Source organism: Ambystoma mexicanum, chromosome 7q (genome assembly GCF_040938575.1).
Source record: "Ambystoma mexicanum isolate Mex_15411 chromosome 7q, UKY_AmexF1_1, whole genome shotgun sequence".
In the NCBI taxonomy this organism is placed as follows: domain Eukaryota; kingdom Metazoa; phylum Chordata; class Amphibia; order Caudata; family Ambystomatidae; genus Ambystoma; species Ambystoma mexicanum.
Genome location: NC_090941.1, coordinates 144571166 through 144595951, shown reverse-complemented (window position 1 = coordinate 144595951; position 24786 = coordinate 144571166). Strand labels below are relative to the sequence as shown.

The 24786-nt window shown below is 49.2% G+C and overlaps 1 protein-coding gene across 2 annotated transcripts in view; it reads left to right on the top strand.

Moving 5' to 3' along the window:
- Window positions 1-24786, top strand: part of UGGT2 (UDP-glucose glycoprotein glucosyltransferase 2) — a 1923861-nt gene that overhangs the window by 1480038 nt on the left and 419037 nt on the right. The gene's annotated exons all lie outside the window — the stretch shown is intronic.

Below are 24786 nucleotides of genomic sequence, written 5' to 3'. Positions count from 1 at the left end.
TGTCCCTGGTGGTTGGTTACATGGTTGAATTTAAAGACCAACATTTAATTTAAGGCCATTTGAGGTGAGTTCTCTCACCCATCTGTTTCTCTGAGGGATGAGGTACACTTATTTATTTATAACCATATTTTTTTAAATGCGATCATGCTGCCATATGCCCACATCGTAGCGCTAGTTAAGTTGGGTACAAATATGCTGGAGGTTGTCTTCTCCCTGGATGGTGCACAAGACATCTAAAAAGCATATCCACTGCACATAAAGGCCTCCAATATCCCAGCCTCTGAAGCCTTCACTTATTCACATATTTACCAACGCAAGGAGAGAATGTCTAGGGGTGTAAAAGCATCATTAAATAAACTGGAGTGGCGATGGCAGTCATAAGGAAACACATAAAGGGTGTAATTAATAGTGGAAGGAGAGATCCATATTGATGTTTCTAGTCCAGTTGTACTTAAAAGATTATTAATGGGAAGGGTGCACACTGTGTCTGAATCCTTTGTTTGAAATGTACCTGATATCTGTCTTTCTCCCATAGTATTGCACCCAAAGTTTGTACTTGACCGCACTTTATTACTCCTAAAGAGTATTGTCCAAACCACTTATTTATTCTGCAGCCTCTGATAACTTCCTTCTGAATGAGCCTGCTTCTCTTGGAAAGCTAAAGTATCATAGCACCTAAGCATATTATTTTGAGTGAGTCCGTAAGTGGTATAAAGCCCCTGGAATAGGTTTATGCTTTTGAAGGAAATCCTCAGGCCTCAGTAGGATTATGGCGTTAATGATTGGAATATGTGATATTTTAAATGCCTCTTGTTAAAATACTACCTAATTATGTATTGCGATCACATGGGTATTTATGGCGGCGGTGCATTGAAAATATGACGGGGTTAAACTTTGGGTTTTTACCCCATGCAGTTCTTTCTACGTACGGTTTGCCCTAAATATTCCATGCAATCTCGACTCATAATAAAGAGGTATTGTAAAATTAGGCGGTATTTAAAATACCCCATGTTTTTGCTTTACTGTTAACACCATTATCAGTGGAAGTCCCATAGTGGAGGGTAGCTATTCGCTCCTACGTGCGTCATCTGCAGTGCCTAGGGATTCCACTTTAACTTAATTCTTATCAGCACTATTTAGAACAGCACACTGGTTTCCTTACTGAACTGTTTGCTTGATGAAATCTCAAACCGCCATTAAGGTAATAATGAAATGGAATACACACTTCCATCTTTAGGTGAACTGTTTAAATGAATAGCTGCACTAAATATTTATTATATATGCTTGTTCATTCTACTCAGGATCTCTACTTGGGCAATGTCAGATAATGGCAACTAATGTTGAAAGCTTAACGAAGAGAATATAGGATAATGAACATGCTTTTCACTGAGTGTTTATTTCACCTGCATGATCGTAACCTTTTTATTGTATGTAAAACTCAGAGTTTTTGTATATTCACATCAATAGAAACCCAATGCAATAAATGGTTTTGTAGTGCATCAATACATCAGTATATTCACTAAGTGCTTTTGGAAGAGACCCATAATTTGGGTTAATTAACAATTTGAAATAAGAATGCTTAACGAAAATGAATGAACCAATCTTACAGAAGACTGTCTAGGAGAAACAATTATAGGCACGGTTATGGAAGAAATGTACCCCTGTTTCTTTGCAGCTATCTGCTGGAAGCAAAAGCTAGAGTAAGGCATTTGAGAATGATGGTTAAAGGTGCTGTTTGAAGTTTTGATTACAAAATATCTCCTTACCAGAGTGGCTGGAGTGATTCAGGCATACACAAAGTTACATATCGATCAATGCACCAAGGTGGAGAGTCACATACCTTGGTCTTTTTCACTTGTACGGTAATAGTAACTTGGCCAGCTCATTTTTCATATCCAGCAATGATGGTATACTCTGGACACTCAAGCATGCTCAGTCAATCAATTAATATGCTGTATTAATGACTGAAAGCAAATCCACTAACTTACGCCCGGGGGCGGGAGGGGGTGGCCTAGTCAGGAATATGCCTCTTCTCTTTGACATTGTGCTATAGCACTAAGAAGCTGTACTCGGGATCATGCACTAGTGACTGCTGGCGCACATCCTCTGTAAAAGGAATTGGTGAAAAGAACCACAAACAGAGATGGAACTCTTCTTGTCAGAAAAACCAGGAAAAGGAAAAAGGGGCATAGCCCTCTTGCAATGTCTCTCTTTTAATTCATTCTAGTAGCCATAAAGTCACGACTTCAGACACTCAGTAGGTCCTATTGTGCCGCTAATATTTTGGACACTCAGACAATCATTATAGTTTTATTATTTTTATTTTGAAAAGATCTGACTCAGCTTGAATCTGATCTATCACCCCATATTTTATTCAGTTTTAGGTCCTCACTAAAACTGAGGTCCAGAATAACCTGACTGACATTTTGGACGAAGGTCCTCAATGGCAGACCCTGTTACTGTTCAAACCAGAAGTTGTTAACCCTGTGCTTGCCACCTAGCAGAAGCAAGTCTCAGTCCCTGTGGTAGACTGTGATCTTGCCAAGGAGCATCATCTGGCTCCCTCTGATCCGGGCTTCCTTTCCACTCATCCACCATGGAGAGCTTGGTAGTGCAGGCCGCTATGGCAAGTTTAAAGACCGTGGGCCTCATTCCGAGTTTGGCTATCATTCTGGGGTAATTCCACTGAATTACTGCAAAATTCGGTTACTGTTTTCAGTCACCTGGTCCTGTGGGTTTTTGCCAAAATTACTGCGAGAAGTAATACCACCGATTTGGGCTTTAAAGTCGAGGATTTAGCAGGAGGTAAATTCTCCACTTAAATGCCAAACTCAGAATTCAGCGGTCTGGTAAAAATGGCAGTAGTTTGGTTATCGCCCAAAAAAGTGGCAGTAACAGAATTGCCACCACTTCCGAACATCCAAACTTATATTTAGGTCCCATGTCTTGTTCCTCCTTGCCACCAGATAGGAACAACAAAAAGCTGATGCCATGGGCAGCAAGGTCGTAGCCCCCAAAGCACGGTTACCATACTCAGTTAATGCTGCCTGTATCCTGGCTAAGTACACCTTTGGTCTGTGGAATATAATCTCTCGAGTGGCAGAGATCTTGTTATCCGAAGAGATTGAGGGCCTCAATAGTGTGGTGGGTGATGGCAAATAGGCAGAGCGCCAAATCTTACAATCGGGTCTTAACCTTGACATGCCTTATTGTGTGGCACCTGCTAATGTCACTAACTTGGTTCCTCAAAAGCACTCCTGAATGGGGACCTTAGGGTTCACTCCCGATGTCCAGTCAAAACCTCTGACTTCGATGGTGGTATCCTTGAAGCGGTGAAGGCTGAATAATTCTTGCAGTAGTTCCAAGTATGTGGGAGAGAAGTCTAATCCATCAGAAAGAACATTACCAAGAGGCAAGTAATTTGTTCTCGTACTTAGCAGCTGTGGGACTGCAGAACAGATGAGGTGCACGAGCTAAGTGCTACAGGAAAAGGCACAAGTGATATAATGGGGCGCTGCAACTCCATATATACTGTCCGTAAGGTCACATCCGGCATCTGCACCCGCAAAAATATCTAATATGAGGAGTCTATGGGAGGAAGGGGTAATCCATCAGAAACAACATTACTGAGAGGTGAATCATGTGTTGCTCTTGGTCTATTAGCACTTTGAGATATGCCTCTGTCTAAAATGCTGTGACTGATTCACACTCTTTACAATGTACAGTTTGTTGTTCTCTTTCTTTGGTTCCTGATGTTTAGGGATCTGCCTATGTATGCCAGAATGTAGCTGCTTGCTCTCATGCACCCTCACGCTAGACTCTTGCTTTCTACCAGTGATGCGATTCAATTTGATGCTTTATTTTGGTTAAAAACTATGAAAGTGCTTGGTGCATTACAGTGCAACATAAACAGAAAAAAATGAGTAATGTCGCTATTCGGCATCTATAAAACATCAGATAATGCATCAATAGATCGTAGCACATGCTGATCAGTGTGCAAATGTCCGCAACATCAGTGGAATAGGCAGAAAAGTGTCAACAATATATTGCAGCATCTTTCATGCTCATAAGAGCCTCTGTAAAATATGGTCTACAAAATTCACAATTATCATATCTCAATCGATCTTTATAAAACATCAATACAAATGATGATCGTTCCAGATACTAATTAGCTTAAGAATGTCTGCTATATCAAGGCAACAATGGAAAGGTGCTAACAATTACTAACAGCATCTTTCATTATAATATTCCGAAAACCTCCTCATCGATAGTCCCTGTAAACATTTCTAACCAATACAATAGGTAAAAAGAGACTGTGAAGAAAACATTAGTAATTGCAGACTAGGCTTGCTTAGAGTTCCTAAAAACAACTATATTCTATAACATTCACTTCCATGCCTTTATTCGAATCTTGATAGTGGCATTCAAGAATTTGTGTCATCCCCAAGCTACAGATGGTTCGATTACCAATTTTAGAAAGAGTAGATGCTGGTTTTAGTACCTCATACCTTTACTTTTCAAGATTGTTACAAAGGTCCTTGAGGCAGAAGAAAAGAAAAATAATAATTATTTCCTCCATCCTGTTACACGGGGGCACAAACGAGGCTGATTGTCCTGTATAGACTATATGCTACAAATGTCACTATTTGGGAGGAGGTTAAACTTTTAGTTCGTCAAACATCTGTTCTGGGCTGGGTTCAGACACCAAAACAGGTACTGTTCAATACCCATATGCACAGATGTAAAAATGAAGTATATTGTCAACTTTCTTTGTCTTTTTTTTTTTATTAAGGTGGATCCGTGGTTTCCAAAATTAAACCTTATACACTATCACGGTTTATCATTACAAAAACAAACGTAATTCCTTTAAAGGTTACAATTTAGTTCATCACATTGCCTTTCTTCAAATTCACTGATAGGAGGACTAACTCCAAATACCCTTACCTCAGATAAAATCGATAGATTTCCCAAAAAATATCACAGCTAATACCAAACTCATTTGTTGGCCATTCATACCTCATCCCCAACAATAAACAGAGCAGATCATCTCTTTGTCATATACAAATCTTCTTAAACATTTAATTGTTAGGTCATATAAGGCTGGGCGGATCAAAAACAAATGTTGAAAAGTTTCCATAATGTTAACATTACACAGTCTGCACCTTTTATTTTTTATTTTGATCTTCAACATAGGTCCAATAACTTCCGTAGTGCATAGCAAATGTAATTGAAATTTCAGAAAAATACATTTGAAATGTCTGCAACATAACATGTATATTGTAGACAGTTAAAACCAATAGATTCTTTTATTCTCCAGCATGGGGTCTGGCATGGATTCACATGCTCGTGAATATTCCCCGTCGTCAGGCTGGGAATCCTCAGTAAAGAAAAAAATCAGTATCAGTTTCGTTTCGGATCTGTCTTTCTTAGTAGTAACCAATCACTGATCTCTGGGTCATACTGCCCCCAGCCAATGACAGCCCTCTCCCTAAGCCCTGCCTCCGGCAGCCATCTTCAGATTTTTACTGCACGCTGAAGTGTTGGGAGTCCTCGTGTTTATCTCTCGAGTTTTTTGCTGCGTTTTCATGCTTTTTCAGGAGATTTCTAATTTTTTCGATTTAATCGAGCCTCAAGCTCCACCGCTTCTACTTCCGTTAACGGGCACCCGTTTTGGAATTCTTCTACGCCCCTCAAGGGTGAAGTTTTCGTCGAGCTTACACTTCTTGGAGGATTCCGGAAGATCTGCGGCCTACCTCAACGGACATGGCCCAAGACAAGGGGAGCTTGACGCCCGGATCCAAGCTGTTCAGGAACTGCCCTGGATGCGGATTATATAACGTTTTCAAGGAGGACGAGCATTCGCAATGCCTCTACTGCCTCCATGGGGACAAGACACACGTGGAGAAGGACTGTGCGTTCTGCAAGAACCTTTCGGAACGGACCAAGCAAGATCATCGTTCCCGCCTCGCCACCTGGCTGGAGAAAGGCACAGCAAGTGAGGAGGCGAAGAGGAAGTCTGAGCGGTCTTCTAAGTCCTTTGAGGGCGCCCCGGTGACGGGGGCCCAACAGAAGGCCAAGCACTGCGAGTCCGCGGGCTCCGGGAGCGCCGAAAGGTCGGGCTCTTCGGTTGCCAAGCAGGGCGCTACTTCCCTGGCACGTTCGACCACGAGCCAGCGCTCTGGTTCGGGGAAGAGGAAGTCCGAGAACCCGGGTAGGCCGCTGGAGCGGACCCAGTCGATCTCGAAGGGGGAGCGAGGCGCTGATCCTCCCCCCAAGGCGAAGGCCCAGGACGCACCTAAGGTGGTGAGGGCTTTGATCCACCCGGCTAAGGCCTCTACCGAAGTGGTCGCTGCGACCCTGGCGGAGCCGGCTGAGACTTTGCCAATGGAAACGGCCTCTGGGCCCAGAGTATCCCTGCCGCCTCAGAGGGAATCCTCTTTCCAGCCCATCGCTAAGACCCCCGTGAAGCCCCCGGCCGAAAAAGAGGGGGGGGGGCGGTGGCCATTACAGACTCGGAATCAGCCTCTGGTGAGGAACTGGTGGACACCGAGCAGGGCCTCAACGAAAGGTCCATAGGCCTCAAAGAGTGGTTCAGGAACCTCAACGAGAGGTTCGAGAAGGTTCGATCCCAGGGGACAGTCCCTGCTGACGTGATCAAAGATAGCGACGATGAACAGGGCCCAATGGAGCGGCCATCCCGTCCGTCGCAGCCATTGCCCGAGCCCCAGGATAGCTCGGCGGCCTTTTTGTTGGCAATCCAATCCTTATGTACCGAGATAAGGACGAGATTACCACGCACCCCGACGGCGGAGCCAGAACCAGGCCCGTCAGGAAGCCCTCCCAACAAGCGGATGAGAGACCACCCCGCTCCACCCTTCGTGCCTGCGAGACCGGTGGACCCCTCATCCCCCTCGCCGGGAGAGGATACGGCGACGGATACGGCGTCGGGAACGGACGATGACGGCGGCGATGACGCAGCAGACATCCCATCGTCGCCCCCCTCCCCCCGGCTGGCGTCCCCAGCCGACAAGGTTGGCTCTTTCCACGCCATGATAATCAGGGCAACCGAGCTCTTCCAGCTCTGCCCTGAAGAACAGAAAAAGGAGGGGTTTCTGTACCAACGACGAGAGGCTAGGAGGTAGACGGCCCTCGTGGTGCCTTTACTCAATGACATCTTGGACGAGGGGCTTGCGGTCCTCAAGAACCCTGCCACAACACCCGCCAAGAGGGACAGGTATGAAAAGAAGTACCGAGTCCCCGATGCCTCCCCCCTGTGCCTCAAGGCCCAGCCCACGCCGGACTCAGTAGTCTCGGCAGCGGCTAAGAAGAGGGCAGAGGGCACAGCGGCTTCAACTTCCACTTCCCCGCCGGACAGCAAGGGTAAGAAGTTGGACTCTATGGGACGACAAGTCATCTCGTCGGCGGCGACGACGGTTAAGGCGGCCAATGCCTTAGCAATCGTGGCCCACTACGACAGGGAGCTCTGGTTCAAAATAGCTCCCCTGCTAGACTTCCTGCCTGATGACAAAAGGGCGGAGGCCCTAGAAATTCTGCAGGAGGGCGAGGTGGCAACGGATCACGCCATAACGATGGCGACGGACACCAGATTTCGCCAACTAGGCAACGGAGTTTGGCTCTGACGACGGGGATGGCTCAAGGCGACAGACTTTCGCTAGGACGTCCAGACCAGGGTGGTTGGACATGGCGTTCGACGGCAACAACCTCTTTTGGTAAGGCGGTGGATGAGTCTCTACAGGCCATCAAGACCGATTCGGAGACGGCACTCGCTGGAATTCCAAAAGAAGTGCCCTCGCATTCCTCCCGTGGCCAGGAAGGAGAATCACGTCCCTCAACTGCTGTTGGAGGTAAAGGCGATGCTCAAAAAAGGTGCCATCAAGCTCGTCCCCAGGATGGTCCGGGGCTTCGTAGTGTACTCAAGGTACTTTCTCGTCAGAAAGAAGACCGGCGGTTGGCGCCCCATCCTGGACCTGCGTCGGTTAAACAAATACATCAAGGCGCAGAAATTCAGGATGGTCACCCTCCAGCACGTGCTGGGACAGCTGGAGGAAGGCGACTTCCTATCGTCGTTGGACATGGAGGATGCTTACTTCCACATCCCCATTCTAAAAAGGCACAGGAAGTTCCTCAGGTTCGTGGTTCAGGGACGCCACTGCCAATTCAGAGCCCTACCGTTCGGATTAAAGTCGGCACCCAGGGTTTTCACCAAGTGCCTGGCACCAGTGGCGGCGCGGCTGCACCTGCAGGGGATCCACGTTTACCCCTACCTGGATGACTGGCTAATCCGGGCCAGGTCAAGGGAACTAGCCGTAGATCATACGGCGAGGGCAGTCCGGTTGCTCACTGAGCTGGGGTTTGCCATCAACTACCCCAAATCCCACCTGGTTCCTTCGCAAGTAGCCCTGTTTTTGGGGGCGAAGCTCCATACTGTGGAGCAATTGTCCTCCCCTTCAGAGGAGAGGACCAAGACCATCCTCGGCAAGGTGCGGTGCCTGTTAGCCACGGACGTGGCCAGGGTGAGGTCGATCAAGTCCCTTCTCGGGATGATGTCCTAATGCATCTACCTTGTGCCCCTGTGCAGACTTCGGATGCGTCCGCTACAGGAGTTCCTCGACGCCCACTGGTTTCAGGCGAGGGGTTGCTTCGAGGACAGGATCCTCCTCGACGAGGAGTTCCGTCGGGTGATCCTATGGTGGGGCACCCGGGTTCATCTCATGACGGGCACGGACTTTCTAACCCCGGAGTTTCAAGAGACGGTGACTACAGACGGCTCTCTGGAGGGTTGGGGGGCCCACACCCGAGATCTCCACGCAAGAGGCCTTTGGCTCCTGGAGGAGAGGTCTCTTCACATTAACATCTTGGAGCTCCGAGCAGTGTTCTGGGCACTCAAGTCGTTCCTCCCGTCCCTCAAGTACAAGGTGGAGAGGATCTTCACAGACAACACCACCACAATGTTCTACATACGGAAGCAGGGGGGCACCAGATCCCCAGCCCTATCCAAGGAGGCCCAGGATCTGTGGCACTGGGCCGTCGCCCAGGGGATGTTTCTGGTTCCCTTCCACCTGGCAGGAATAAAAAACACCATTGCCGACTCACTCAGCAGGGAGCTGCGCTCGTGCCACGAGTGGGAACTGTGCCAGGATCAAGTGGATCAACTCTTCCAATGATGGGGCAAACCCCAGATCGACCTGTTTGCGACGGCGACGAACTCCAAGTGCCAGAGGTTCACCAGCAGGTTCCCACAGCCGAGGAGCATGGGCGATGCTTTCTCGTTCCCTTGGGACGGCCTGTTTCTGTACGTGTTCCCTCCGTTGCCGTTCCGCCTCATCAACCAGCTCAAGAAGTCCAGGTGCAGGATGATCCTCTTCGCACCGGCGTGGCGGAGGCAGATCTGGTTCCCGGACCTTCTGGACTTGTCAACGTCCCCGCCAGTCAGGCTGCCGGCGGACGCGGATCTCCTTTCCAGAGAAGGAGGCGCCATTCTTCATCACGAACCACAGTCTCTGAACTTGCAGGCCTGGCTCCTGCAGCACTAGAGTTTGGAGGGTACGATATCCCAGCTAATTGCAGAGAGGTTCTTGCAAAGGCCAGGGCGTCTTCAACTCTCAAGTGTTACGGTCATAAATGGAAGAGGTTCTCTGTCTGGTGCCGTGCACAGAAGATTAACCCTCTGCGGATTACGGCCCCTCAAGTGCTGCCGTACCTTCTGTCGCTGGCCAAAGCTGGTCTGGCTCACGCCTCCATAAAAATACATCTGGCTGCCATCTCCCGATATACCAGGACTACGGGACGGGCGTCCTTGTGGTCTCATCGCCTGGTGAAGGAATTTATGAAGGGACTATTCCGATCATTTCCGCCGGTGAAGGCTCCTGCCCTGGCGTGGGAGCTTAAGGTGGTGCTGACCAGGCTCATGGGACCCCCATTCGAGCCTATGCATTCAGCGCCTTTGAAATTCCTATCATGGAAGACAGCGTTCCTCGTGGCCATCACCTCTGCACGACGAGTGGGAGAGATTCAGGCCCTATCTTGCAAGCCTCCATACTTGACCTTTCATGACACAAGGGTGGTGCTAAGGACGCACCCCTCCTTCATGCCCAAGGTGCCGTCGGACTTCCACCTCAACAAGCCCTTGGTGTTACCAGTTTTCTTCCCGTCGCCTTCGACGCCGGCCGAGAGGACTTTGCACTCTCTGGATGTAGCTAGAGCGCTGAAGTTCTACGTGGACCGCACGAAGCGTTTTCGGAAGACGTCACAACTTTTTGTGAACTTTGGGTCTGTGAATCAAGGGAAGGCTCTATCGAAGACTTTCCAGATGGCTCTCCTGCTGCATCATGCATGGTCCCCGGTTGGCAAGCTGACCGCTGCCCGGCCGGCCGAGAGCCCATTCGACCAGAGCGATCGCTGCTACCACGGCGTTCCTGTCTGGTGTGCCCCTGCTGGACATCTGCAGGGCTGCTACGTGAAGGTCGACGCACACCTTCACAAGATTCTACTGCGTCGATCGGGACTCCAGGGAGGAGTCCAGGGTCGGCCAAGCAGTGCTGCGCAACCTGTTCGCTTAAGGTGAGCCTGGTGAGGAGGTATGAGATGCTTAATGTTGAGTTGTTGTATTGCTGAATGTTGAGCCTGTTGCCATCTCCCGTGGTTGTGCATGTGTATACTGCTATGTATTCTTTTATTCATGAGCATGTGAATCTATGCCAGACCCCATGCTGGAGAAGGAACAAGTTACTTACCTGTAACTATTGTTCTCCAGCATGGGTCTGGCATGGGTTCACATGCGACCCTCCCGCCTACCCCTCTGCGGCTCTTCACTTGGTCATACTGCCACTTGGCGTGCTACCAAATCTGAGGATGGCTGCCGGAGGCGGGGCTTAGGGAGAGGGCAGTCATTGGCAGGGGGCAGTATGACCCAGAGATCAGTGATTGGTTACTACTAAGAAAGACAGATCAGAAACGAAATTGATACTGATTTTTTTCTTTACCGAGGATTCCCAGCCCGACGACGGGGAATATTCATGAGCATGTGAATCCATGCCAGACCCATGCTGGAGAGCAACAGTTACAGGTAAGTAACTTGTTCCTTATAACAAATTTGCCCTCGTTGATTATGAATATATTGTTGACAGTGTTGGTATTTTGGTAAACATTACAAGATTCCTTTACCATCTTTATAGAATACAATAATGTAATTTCGATGGATTGCCTTTCTCATCTGATAGATATTCCCTCCAGGTTTGCTGCTTCGAAGTGTCTTCAACAGGGGGGCATAGTGGACCTCGACCCGCCCATCGATCCGTCTTGCTCGGCGTCTGGTGGTTGGCTCCGGACATGACATCATGCATCGTATAAATACCACGTTCCTACGTCCCAACCTCAGTTCATTTTTTCCTCGCGCTAACACACTGCTTGGTAACACAAAGCTTTGACTAATTCAAAGTTTTCACCAGAAAACACATTTTTTCACAAAATCCTTGATGCGAGATGTCGGTCGGTCGGTCGGGTATTGGGTTTCAAACGTTGTTCCGGTTGTGGCACTAAGCTGTCCCTCACAGACCCACACGAGTTGTCTCTGGTGCCTTGGCACAGGTTACAGGACTGACTGGTGTCCGTGGTGTGCCAAAATGCAACCTAAATCCCTTTGCGATCGAGCTGCAAAACTCACTCTGGGTCGACATCCCTCAAAATCTCGGGCGCGGCCACCGGTTCGGTGTTCGGAGGGCGAAACTGAGGGGCACACCCCCGAGAAAGAACACCGGAGGAAGAAGAAACAGTCCCACTTGAGGAGCCACTCTTCTTCGTCCCGAAAGAATAAAAGGCGTACTGACATAGGCCCAGCTGATGGCTCCCATTTTTCCATCGACGACTCGGAATACAGACTACAGACTACCACCCGCCAAGAGTGGGAGGATTTGAAATCCTCGGTGCTTGCAATGTTCAAGCGGCATGCTGCAGTCGGCGCTGCTAACTTTATCCACGCAGCATGCTTCGAAGCCAAGAATAGCGCTCGGTGTACCCAACCCCTTTAGTGCCCTAGTACCGACGATGTTGGCACCGATAAATCTTTCGACATCGAAAGAAATCCAATGGAAGCCAGATTATCCCTGTGCATTCAAGGATGTTGACGCTACCGCGTCTCGATTCCAATCAACACAGACATCCACCATATCGGCGCCGAAAGACAAACCGTCGACTGTTGTCGAAAAATCATTCACTCCGCAGCTCCGGTCCGAATATTTCTATACCATGGCAGGTATCTTAGGCGGTCATGACACCGATGAACAGCGGGATGTCAACCCAATTTATTTGGGTTCAGGAGGGGTCGATAATTTTAACGACCAGGCTCTGCTTTTACAGCTGGCTGAAGGCCTCCAGGACGCCAGTGGTCTGGACACCTCGCCAGACCTCGAATTTCATCAGTCCCAGCCCTGTCTTCACAATACCTCTAAATTCCGGGCTCTAGTAGAAAGAGTTATTGACACCCTGCGATTGCACTCATGGGTGGCGCCTGTACAAGGCTATGATCTTACAGACATTCTTGATGAAAGCCTTACTACTGAACGTAATATGACTTTCAACCCGGCCATTGCTGATCCTTTAGCAGTCTTGTGGAAAACCCCTTGCTCCATTCCTCCCATCAGCTCCACCATTTCTGGGAAATACATGCCGGCTAGAGGGAGAGGGGACCCTTCATACCTCTCCTCTCACCCTTCCCCGGAGGTCTTGGTATGCAGGCTGCTACGGTCGCTCCTCGACCTGCATCTTCTACATCCACTCTGCCTCCAGATGGGGAAGCAAAGAAAGAATATGCATTGGCTAAGAAGGCATTCACTTTAGGTAGCATAGCCCTCAAAACTACAAATGTGGCAAGCAGTTTGGCCAAATACTCCTTCGGTCTATGAACAGCAGTGGAAAATGCTGGTCAGTATGTCCTGGAAGGAGAAATGCGCGAGGGCTTCCTACGGCTAGTGGACGATGGATAAGAGGTGGCCAGGAAGTCGCTGCAAATGGGCCTGGCCATCGCCAACTGTGCGGGCCGATCTATGGCATCAGCCATAACACTAAGAAGGCAGGCCTACTTAAAAGCCTCTTGTTTTTTGCCTAATGTACAAGTCAAACTTCTGGACATGCCCTTTGAGGGCGATCTTCTTTTCGGCCAGAAAGCTGACGATTCCTTCGAAAAATTTAAGGGATCCAGAATCGCAGGCAAATACTTAGGTTTAGCTGCACAGCTGGTCAAACCTGCATTTAGCATCGCCTCTAGGGCATGGGGCTATAGGAGATCTGCCCTTGCCTGGCCATTGGGAGATGCGCTCTCCGGCCATAAGGAGCATAAGTGTTTCCCTGCGCTCTGGAAGTGGCAGAGAGGCTTCTAGAGGTCAGCAGGCATAGTGTCAGTGGCAGGGGCAACCCAGCCTCTGGCTGCTTTGATTTTCCCCTCTCACAGCACACCATTGGAGAACAGTTGACAAAGCATTTGCTCCAGTGGCAGGGAATTATTCGGATGCCTGGGCTGTACAGCTCATTAAGTGGGGTTATTGTCTGCCATTTGTGAGAAAGACACCAGACAGTTCTTCCTGGAGCTCCTGTCCCAGTTGGATTGGAGGTGGGGGCGGGGGGGTATGAGAGCCCTGTTGCTGAAAAGCGCTGTGGACTGACACCGCCCAAGCAGAGAGGATAGGGCTGGTATTCCCGGTATTTCCTGGTGCCCAAGAAAGGAGATCGTCTCTGTCCCATTCTGGACCTCAGGGCCTTGAACAAGTTCTTGAGGAAAGACAAATTCAGGATGGTGATGTTGATAGAAATTCTCCACGCTCTCTAACTACAGGACTGGCTGGTGTTCATAGACCTACAGGACGGCTATTTCCATGTGCCGATCCATCGAAAGCACAGGAAGTTCTTAAGGTTCACCATAGGATATATGCACTATCCATTCAAGGTGCTTCCCTTTGGTCTGATCTCCACCTTAAGGGTATTCACCAAACTCATGGTGTAGCTGCGGCTCACCTCAGGAGATCGGGGGTCCACGCATTTCCATAACTGGACGACTGGCTGATCCCTGCGAAGTCTGTAGTGAAGGTCTTGTCCCATTAACAGGACACCTGCTTGCTGCTGCACAAGCTGGGATTCTCCCTAAACTTAAAGAAATCCCACATGACACATGTCCAACGGCTTCAGTTCTTCTGAGCAGTCCTAGACATCCGGGTGGGGAAGGCCTTCCCACCTAAGGAGAGTAGTCCTCTTGACACAGATGGTCGACCTTGTTCCAGAACCATGCCACTCTGTCAGCGGCTTCCTTCCTCTGCTGCTTAGGCCTCATGGCTTCCTGTATTTTTCTAGTGCCAGATGCCAGGTTGCGCATGAGATGCCTGCAATGGCTACTGAGGGATCAATGGTCTCAGCACCATGGCTCTCTCGGATCGCCTCAGGGTGTCCGCATCAGTGGTGAACGACCTGTCCTGGTGGGCGGACCGGAACAGTGTCTTGGCGGGTGAACCCTTCTGGCCTCCTTGGCCTCAGACCTGAGTGGTCACGGATGTGTCATTGAAGGATTGGAGCACTCACTGCAAGGATTTGCAGGTGAGCAGCCTCTGGTCAGCGATGGAAGCCAGGTGGCACATCAACAGGCTGGAGTTGAGAGCTATCAGGCTAGCCCTGAAAGCGTTCACCCCGTCTCTGCAGGGGCAACATGTCAGCGTTCTGACGGACAACACAGTGGCAATGCACTACCTCAACAAGCAAGGTGGTGTGCACTCCCACCCCCTCTGCACGGAAGTGATGATGCTTTGGTTCTGATTGATGGAGAACAGGATCTCAGTCTCGGCAGTTCATCTTGTGGGCACAGAGAACAACTTTGTGCCCGGAAGTCCTAGAGGAGGCCTTCGCTCTCTGGGGTACGTCAGCAGTGGATCGGTTCACAACCGAGTCCAACAGGGAATGCGAACAGTTCTGCTTGAAGGAATTCCCAGTGAACGGTGCACTGGGGGACGCGTTTCTGGTGGATTGCTTTTCTCTCCTTTATGCATTCCCTCTGATCTCCGTCATTCCATGGGTTCTCCGGAGGTTGAAGAGGTTTCGAGCGACCATGATTTTCATTGCCCAGGACTGGGAGAGGAGGACGTGGTACTCCGACCTCTTGGATCTTTCCATCTGTCCACCTCACCAGTTGCCTAAAAGCGTCTGGATATCCTAACCCAGTCGGAAGGTCGGATACTCCATCCGACCCAGGAATCCCTCAACCTGCATGCATGGCTCTTGAGAGGATGAGATATGATGACTGGGACCTCTCTGAGGAAGTACTGGAGGTGTTGCTGGCTGCACGCAGACCATCTGCAAGATCTTTGTACGCGTGCAGACGAAGAAGATTTGAGGCGTAGTGCAGGGAACGCGAGATTGACCCCATCTCTTACCCCACCACTACAGTGATGGAGTTCCTTCTGTCACTGGCCTCTGCATGCTGTTACTGGCCTCTGCATGCCTTCAAGTCACATCAGTCAAAGGATATTTGGTGGCCTTGTCTGTGTTTAAGAGATCCTCGGATTAAGGTTTGTTTTTTAAGATCTCGGTAATGTCACAATTCCTGAAAGGCCTTATAAATAAGTTCCCGCCAACTCCCTTTGTTGTCCCAGATTGGGACCTTAATCTGGTTCTTACATTTCTGATGGTGGCTCACTTTGAGCCAATGCACTCTTATCCTTTACGGCTTCTCTCTTTGAAAACAGCCTTCTTGGTGGCTATTACATCCACTAGGCGGGTGAGTTAACTACAGGTATTATGCTGTAAGCCATCCTTCCTGCGTTTTTTCCGGGAGAAAGTTTCACTCAGGTTAAGGCCTGGCTTCCTCCCCAAAGTTGTCTCAGAATTTGATCTGTCGCAGTCCATTGACCTTCTGGTCTTCTATCCTTCTCTGCACCTTTCTAACCAGGAAGAACGGTTACATCGCCTAGACCCGGAGAGGGCGTTTAGTTATTATATCGCCAAGACAGCTAAATACAGGAGAGCTCACAAGCTCTTTGTGGCCTTTTCCTTAGCCCCTGCCCATAACCCAGCAGACCTTATCCCGTTGTATAATTTTCTGCATAGATGAATGCTACCAGGCCACTGGGAAGGAATTACCAGCAGGCATCAGGGCCCATTCCACAAGGGGAGTCTCAGCATCCACAGCATTGCAGAGGGAGTCCCTGTCTGGGAGATTTGTCACGCAGCAACATGGTAATCTCTGCATACCTTTGCAAAGCACTATAGCCTGGATGTGGTTTGTACTTCTGATGCACGTTTTGGCATGGCAGTGCTGCAACATATTTTGGTATAACTTTCTGCCCGCCTCCTTCATTTACTGGTTTGGGAATCTATCAGATGAGGAATCTGTGCGAGAAAGGCAATCCATTGAAGGAGGAATTACTTACCGTAATGTTCTTTCTGTGGATTCCTCTCCCATCCATCCCTGCTCACAAAGTCGGTGGTTGGTGCACATCTTTCTATTTCACGTTGACTTGGTGATGGTCCTCTGTCGGTTTTCTGTCTTTCTGCCACAGTTTCTTAAAGCAAAGATTTTTCTAACGTTACTTGTAGTGTTTTTTCAATTGTTCCTCCTTCAGAGGTCTATAATTACTTTCTCTTTAAGGGCTCATTAGCCCGTTTGTTCTCTCTGTTTTCCAATGCAGTGTGTGGTGCTAGGGGAAAAAGGGGGAACTGAGGTTGGGGCTTAGTGACATGGTATTTATACGACACCTGACATCACGTCCGGAGCCGACGACCAGACGCCGAGCAAGACTGATCGATGGTAGACGTCAGGTTGAGGTCCGCTACACCCCCTGTCGAAAATCTTCTGAAGCAGCAAAGTTATAGGGAATATCTATCAGATGAGGAATCTGTGGGAGAAGAATCCATAGAAAGAACATTAGGGTGGGTAAGTAATTTCTCCATTACGATTCCAATCCCAGATTTTTGCTTTATTCATAAAATCCATAATTAGTACACCAATTGGATCGTCCTTTGTAATATAAAACTTATTTATGGAAGAATGCTTCATTGACACTTCTGAAAGATGAAATTTCACTGTTACTTACCAAAATTGCCACTTTCAAAACATCACTGATTTTATTTTTCACAGGACACAGTATTGTTTTTAAATAAAAAATAAAAAAAACTCTTCTAATTGGAATTACTGTGTTCAAAGATGTCACTTGTATTTCAGTTCTAGGTAGGGCTACTAAGGTATTCTTTGGCTCTACTAGACAGGTTAGGCTCTCCAGAATGTGCCCTCAGTCGTTTCAGCAAATCTGCCTACATCTGTGGAAAATATTTCCAAACCAAATATAATAGATGGAACAAGCTTGTTGATGTAAAGTGTTTGTGAGGATTTTCTAGATTACTCATGCAATGTCTTATCTACACCCCTTAAAGTAGCACCTAAGCAGCAACCCTTCTTCTCTCTTTTCATAACAGTAAAGCATTCCGCGGCTCTATTATTCAGCTCAAGACCTAGATATTTAAAGGCTACACTACTGCTATTGGTTTGATTCCTAAATTCTACAAAAACATATCTCTCACTTTCTTTAATGTAACACATTGTCTTGCTCTTCTGTATGTTAATGGGCTCTTCCCGTATGTTAATGGTAAAATTATGTTGTACAGAGTCTGCTGACAAAGCTTGCAATGCATGTTGTAGTCCCAATTCCATATGATCATAAAGGACCAGGTCAACTGCATATACTGTCCATACAATATGTGTTGGTTCAATTTTCCCTTCACCTTCCCTAGTTCCTCATTCAAATCTGAGAAATACCAGTTGAGCGGACTGAGAATGCAACTTTGCTTCACACCCTTGTTACTTTTAACCTTTGCAGTCATTTCCCCTTCCTGGTCGATTTTAATCCTCACAGCGTATTCTGATGAAGAGATTTGGTTACATTTACCAATTCTAGGTCAAGGTACCAGTAAATCGGCTATTTCAAAAAAACATCCAGGGCACAGTGTATCAAATGCTGATGTGGTGTCTATATGAAAGCTGCAAACAATGGATGGCCCACTTTCTTTTTCGAATTCTTAAGACATTAAGAATTAATGCATTGCGTGTTGTACAGCAATTCTCAATAAAACCGCTTTGCTCCTTTGCCCAGCATATTATTTGCACTCGCCCTGGTCTTTAATTTGTTCAGTAATATTGTCGCAAAAATGTTGCCAGTTGCAGCAAGTAAGGCAATCAATGTGTAATTTAGTAGTGTCACTGTGATTGCCTTTTTTATGTAGAGGCACCAAAATCCCCCCTCACTAGGTAGGCAGTATCTTGCCTGTCAAAGCAATCTCTTGAAAAAGTGACATCGGAAACAAAGTCCAGAATTCTCGCTGTGAACTAATAGCTATAGTGGCCAGGCCATAAGGCCCTGGTGCTCTAAATTTCTTTGTTTGGTTGATAATGTGGAAGGCCTCTTCCTCAGTTATGATATTAGATTTTAAAATTAAATTTTCATGAGAACTAATCTCATAATAGGGGCCTGTTGGAACCCAAAATAGTTTCATTATATGCATTTGCCAGATCTCTGCGCCAATTGAAGCAACAACTGTACCATTGTTAATCTTAGCATCATTGAACAAAGACCAGCAGGATTTGCCATTATTTCTCCTCAATATCTCTACCACCAATTGATCCAATTGAACCTTAGAATATGAATTATGGGCTCCCAACCAATTCTTATATTGTTGTATCTTCTGTTTGGCCTAAAACAATTCCTTACTTGAATGTGCATTCTGCCTTAACTCAGCTATATCCTTCTTCACTTGACTTTTCCTACTGTGTATTGCAGCGTTTTACTGATATTTCTTCTTAACAGGGACATATATTCCCACAGAATTCTTTAGGCTACAAATTCACTCGTCCGAAATTTGTATCATATTAGCTAGGCCTTGCACCTCCTTATCTAATACCCCACTGCCTAATATGCTTAAGTACAGTACTTTCTTATGTGATAAATCCTGTGGATTCATCAATGATGCCCAGCCTAAGATCTCCTCCGATATGGCCAGGGGACGGCAGCTGCTACCTGATCCTGACCCTGGGGGTGGTATTATGATGGAGCATCACATGGGAGGAGATGGCTGTCGGGGAGATGTGGTGACCTCAGCAGGAGGGACGCAGTATTCGTCCCTTCCAAATGAAGAAGACCCTATAGTTCCTAAATTCCTAATGGTTGTTGTCACTTTACAAAACCCTCTCATTCTAAGAACCCAAAACCCCTTCCTGCAAAACAGTCGGAGCAAATACCATGCCTACTTCATATAAACATAATACTCACTTAACATCTTCTGTCTCTGTTTTTGATTTAAACAACGATGCAAAACAATATAACTTTAAAAGATCTAAAATTAGTATGGACTCCAACTCCCATAAAGCCGCAAGTACTGAGATGAGGAAGAGGAGGAATGAATTAATGTGGATTGAAGGAAACACCAAGCTAGTTGTCATATGGAAATGAGCTGCGCAGGACATTTAAACATGGTGAACACCATCAGTTGATAAATGGGGAAGAGAGATGCAGAGCGGCTGAAGCGGGAAGCAGAACCAAAGGCCGAAGCAGATGCACAGAAACCATCCGTGCTGGGAGAGGCAGGTCCTTCCAAGCAACAGCATGTAAGCATAACTTACCTGAGAGGGGAGAGACCAGCAGAGGCGCAGAGGATGCCTTAGAGGGACTGCTAAAAGGCCAGCAGCAGCAGCGAGGCTGCTGGGGACGCAGTCTTGTTGAGCAGGAAAAGTTCTACTGGCAAATGTATGCAGAGCCAGTGGGAGAACTGAATGAGGGTCTGCAAAGCACTAGAAATCTTTCCAAAGTTAAAACTTCACTGCATTAACGTGTCACGATTCGGAAACGCCATCAAACACTGGTGAGTCTGCCCATAGGTAGTGGGGACCCCGAGGCGTGCCGACAGGCATATGAACAATTGAAAACTTATTTTGAATACCGACCAAGTAAATTAGAAACACAGAATTTACACAAATCCTCATATAAGAGAAGTCAATATAGGGCAAGTTGTGGAGTAAATGTTGTCATAAGCAGATGGACATTAAGGAAGAAGTTGAAAGGTAAAATCTGTACAAATCTCTATATTTCAGATGTCAATTTATGGAAAATTGGAACAAGCATTACCACAAGCAAATGAATACCATTGAAGAAGTTAACAGACAGAACTTGAACAGGTCTCCATACATGAGATGTCAATATGGGGGAAGTTGGAACAAGTAGTACCTAAAGTCAATGAAGTGTAAGCAGTTAAGGAGTACAACTGTGTTATACTGAAAGAGAACATTGTAGGTGAGTGAGAGAAGCTCATCAGGCAGTGAGCCTTTTGGGAGAAAAATAATTTGCTATGGGGTATACCAGGGATCTACAAAACCCAGAAGGGTATTCTTGGCAGTGGAGTATACCACCCAATCCATTTAAAATATGAGAAAGAGAACATTTTAAGAGGCTCTGGTGGAAGAAGCACATCAGGCAGTAACGTTTGGGAGAGAAGATGCTTGGCAAGAGAATATACCAGAGAATCTCTAATTCCCAGAATGATTCTTGGCAGGGGAGTATACCAGGAGGCCATCCTTAAAGTGTTGTGTGAAAAAGACATTTCTAATATTCTTAAGGAATCATTGTTTGGAAAAGACACCTTTTCTCATCCTCAAAGTGTTGTAGAAATGTCTCTTTCTCACGACTCGTGAGGAATCATTGTTTGACACTTTTGCCATCCTTAAAGAGTTGTTGTGTAAAAGAGACACTTTTGTTATACTCATACGTCCCGTCCCCTTTCCTCTATCCTTGTGGGCGTCGTCCAACATGGGGACAGTACCAGAACTTTTGGCAGCAAAAAATGTAGCTTCCCATTTAAATTTAGTATAACGCACAGGGGCACAGCTTTGGCCGGGGGAATGCCGTGCCGAGGCCTCACCCTCTGGTGTTTCACCTCAGTCCCTTTTTCCACACGGGCAGTGTCAGACCTGGCAGCCAGCGCAGAGACTTTTTTTAGCTTCCCGCATGCTCCCCGTTTGTTTTTCAATTCTTATTTCACTTCCCTTCGGTGCCTCGCCTCCCCGGCGCATGTCGGCCGCAGGAGGGTTCACGAGATGTGCCTCTTGCAACCGCTCATTCCCGGCCTCTGACCCTCATGCACTCTGTCTTGAGTGTTTATTGCCCAACCACCACTGGGACCCATGTGCGGCCTGCAGTGCTCTCGGTCACAGGGCATTAAAGAACCGTTTGACGCGGTGGAGGGAGCTCTACCACACTTCTCCTCCACCCCACCTTAAGGACTTCATCTCTGGGACCTCTCGTGAAGACAAGGTTGGACCTCTGTTCAGCACGGCTCCACAGCACGGAGACTCCTTCCCTGGGGTGCCCACAGATCAGGGTTCCTTGCATTCTGGTTCTGGCAAGCCTGAGGCCTCTAAGGCTACCGAGGGGCCCAGGGGCTCTGCCAAGTGTTCTGGGGACAGACATGAGGCCTTTCAGGCTACTGGCTCCCAGGCCGAGGGGCTCAAAGCCCCCTATCAGGCTGTCCACGGATGGATGATCAGGCTCATTCTCTTCTTCTACCCCAGGGGGTAAGGGATTGTTCAGGGCCACCTCCAAGAGTCGTTCCTCGGATAGATCCAGCACGGCTACCAGCACAGGTTCCGAGGGCTCCCAGCCTTACCGGAGTTCGCTCCGAGGCGTCAACCAGGGAGTTTCAACGACCTGCCGTCTAGCTGAGTGCTCAGCGCATACCAGAGGGATCTCTAAGGTCGATGCTTCTACTTAGGTTGCAAGACCCAAGCTGCATTCTCCCATATCTGAGGCCTCTCCTGGATCAGAGCTTTCATGCCCTCCCTCCCAGGGCATGATGCAAGGTTTCAAAATGGCAGAGAGGCACGTGGCGGAGCCTGCCAGGCAGGTGGCCATCTTGCATCCGGCTCAGGGCCCGCCAGTGCTTTCGCCCATCAAGTGGGCTTTGCAGAATGATTCCAGGCCCATTACCTCTAGAAGTGGCAGCAGTTCTCCAGCATGGGGTCTGGCATGGATTCACATGCTCATGAATATTCCCCGTCGTCAGGCTGGGAATCCTCGGTAAAGAAAAATCAGTATCAGTTTCGTTTGTGATCTGTCTTTCGTAGTAGTAACCAATCACTGATCTCTGCGTCATACTGACCACAGCCAATGACTGCCATCTCCCTAAGCCCCGCCTCTGGCAGCCATCTTCAGATTTTTACCGCACGTTCAAGTGTTGGGATCCTCGTGCTATTGCTCTCAAGCTTTAGTGCTTTTTTCATGTTTTTTCCTAGGAAAATGTTCTCTTTTTCGGTCAAAAGAGCCTCAAGCTCCACCGTTTCTTTATCCGATCAACGGGGACCCGTGTCGGATTCTTCTACGCCCCTCAAGGGTGAAGACTTCGTCGAGCCACGCTTTTGGAGGACTCCAGAAGTTTCTCAGGCCCATCTCGATCATGGCCCAGGAGAAGGGAAGCTCGACGCCCGGAAAGCTGTTCAGGGTCTGCCCTGGATGCCAGCTTCAGAATGTCTTTAAGGAGGACGAACACTCCCTTTGCCTCTACTGCCTGCATGAGGACAAGACGCACGTGGAGAAGGACTGTGCGTTTTGCGGCAATATGTCGGAGCGGACCATGAAGGACCGCCATCTGCGTCTCGCCAACTGGCTGAAAGGGAAGAGCCCGTCAGGCGAGAAGAAGAAGAAGAAGAAGTCCGAGCGGTCTTCTAAGACCTTTGAGGGCGCCCCGGCGACGGGTGTCCAACAGAAGGCCAAGCACCGCGAGTCCGCTGGCACCAGGAGCGCCGAACGGTCGGGCTCTACGGGCGCCAGGCAGGGCGCATCCTCCCCGGCGCCATCAACCACGAGCCAACGCTCTGGCTCGGGTAAGAGGAAGGCCGAGCACCCGGCGAAGCTCCTAGAGAGACCCCGGTCGAGCTCGAAGGCCCCATCGGAGGGCGAGCGAGGCGGTGACCCTCCCCCCAAGGAGAAGGCGGTGAGCGCACCTAAGGTGGTGAAAGCCTTAATCCATCCGGCCAAGGCCTCTATCGAGACAGTCGCGGCGGCCCTGTCTCAACCTGTGGAGGCTACACCAGTGGTGGCGACCTCGGGGCCCAGGGTCTCCCTGCCACCGCGGAGGGAGTCCTCTTTCATGCCCATCGACAGGACCCCCGTGAAACCTCTGACGGAGAAGAAAAAGGGGGGGCAGGAGGTCTTCGTGGATTCGGCCTCAACCTCTGAGGAGGATCTGATCGAAGTCTTAAGCCACGGCGTTGGCGTGGAAGAAGACCAGCCCGTCGGGAGGGACCCCGACGTAGGAGACGACGAGAACGTCGAGGGTGCCGACGGGGCTCCTGACCGCCCGTCGGACTCCCCTCAACCAGTGCCGCAAGACAACTCGGCGGCCATTTTGTTGGCTATACAGTCCTTATGCTCGGAGATAAGGGCGAGATTTCCGTTACCACCAACGGAGGAACGTCTCCCGACGGGGGACCCGGAGCCAGGCCCTTCTGGGAGCCCTCCTCCTAAGAGAAGAAGGATTCATCCTCCACCTCCTTTTCAACCATCGCGCCCTGCTCAGCCCTCCTTCCCGTCCACGACCCGTGGGGATGATACGGGGACTGACACGGCCGCGACGGGCACAGACGACAAGGTTTACGACGAGGATCTCCCGTCGTCACCTCCTCCCCGGGCTTTCCTGCCCGACGAGATTGGATCGTTTCATGCCATGATCGCCAGGGCATCCGAGCTTTTCCAGCTCTGCCCGGAAGAGAAGAAGGAAGGTTTCCTTTATCAACGGCGCGAGACCAAGAGGAAGACGGTCCTCGCTGTACCTCTACTGGACGATATCTGGGATGAGGGTCTCGCCCTCCTCAAGAACCCATCCACAACGCCTGCGAGAAGGGATCGGTACGAGAAGAAGTACCGGGTCCCGGACGCGGCCCCCTTGTGCCTTCGGGCACAGCCGACCCCGGACTCGGTCGTCTCCGCGGCGGCCAGGAAGAAAGCGGGGGGGGGGCCTCGGCCTCTACGTCAACCTCCCCGCCGGACGGCGAGGGAAAGAAGTTGGACACGATGGGACGCAGAGTCATCTCATCGGCAGCGACGACGATTAAGGCTGCTAACGCCTTGGCTATCGTAGCCCGCTACGACAGGGAGTTGTGGTACAAAATCGCCCCCCTGCTGGATTTCCTACCAGACAAGAGGGCGGAGGCCCTAGAGATCTTGCAGGAAGGAGAAGTGGCGTCGGACCACGCCATTACGATAGCAACGGACATCGCTGACACTGGATTTCGCCAGTTGGGCAACGGCGTGTGCCTTGGACGGCGTGGATGGCTCAAGGCAACTGACTTCCGTAAGGACGTGCAGACCAGAGTCTTGGACATGCCGTTCGATGGGAGCAACCTGTTTGGGAAAACAGTGGACAATTCCGTACAAGCCATCAAGACGGACACGGAGACTGCCCGGGCTCTTGGTGTCCTCCAGCAACGACGGCCGCCCTTTCGGAGCGGCGGAGGCAAGCAGGGTGCCTCCAAAGATTCCGGCGGCGAATTTTCCACCTATCGTCAAGCGGCCCGTTCGTTGTCACAGGAAGCCTACAGGGGACGAGGCAAGTCGGGCGGACCCCGCCGTCGTCGCCAAGGAGGACAAGGTGGCAAAGCCTCGCCGAAGCAGGACTGAACCGGCCGTGGGGTCGGGCCCCCACCGAAGCACCCCGGTGGGAGGCCGGCTGGCGAGCTTCGTCAGCGTGTGGGAGTCC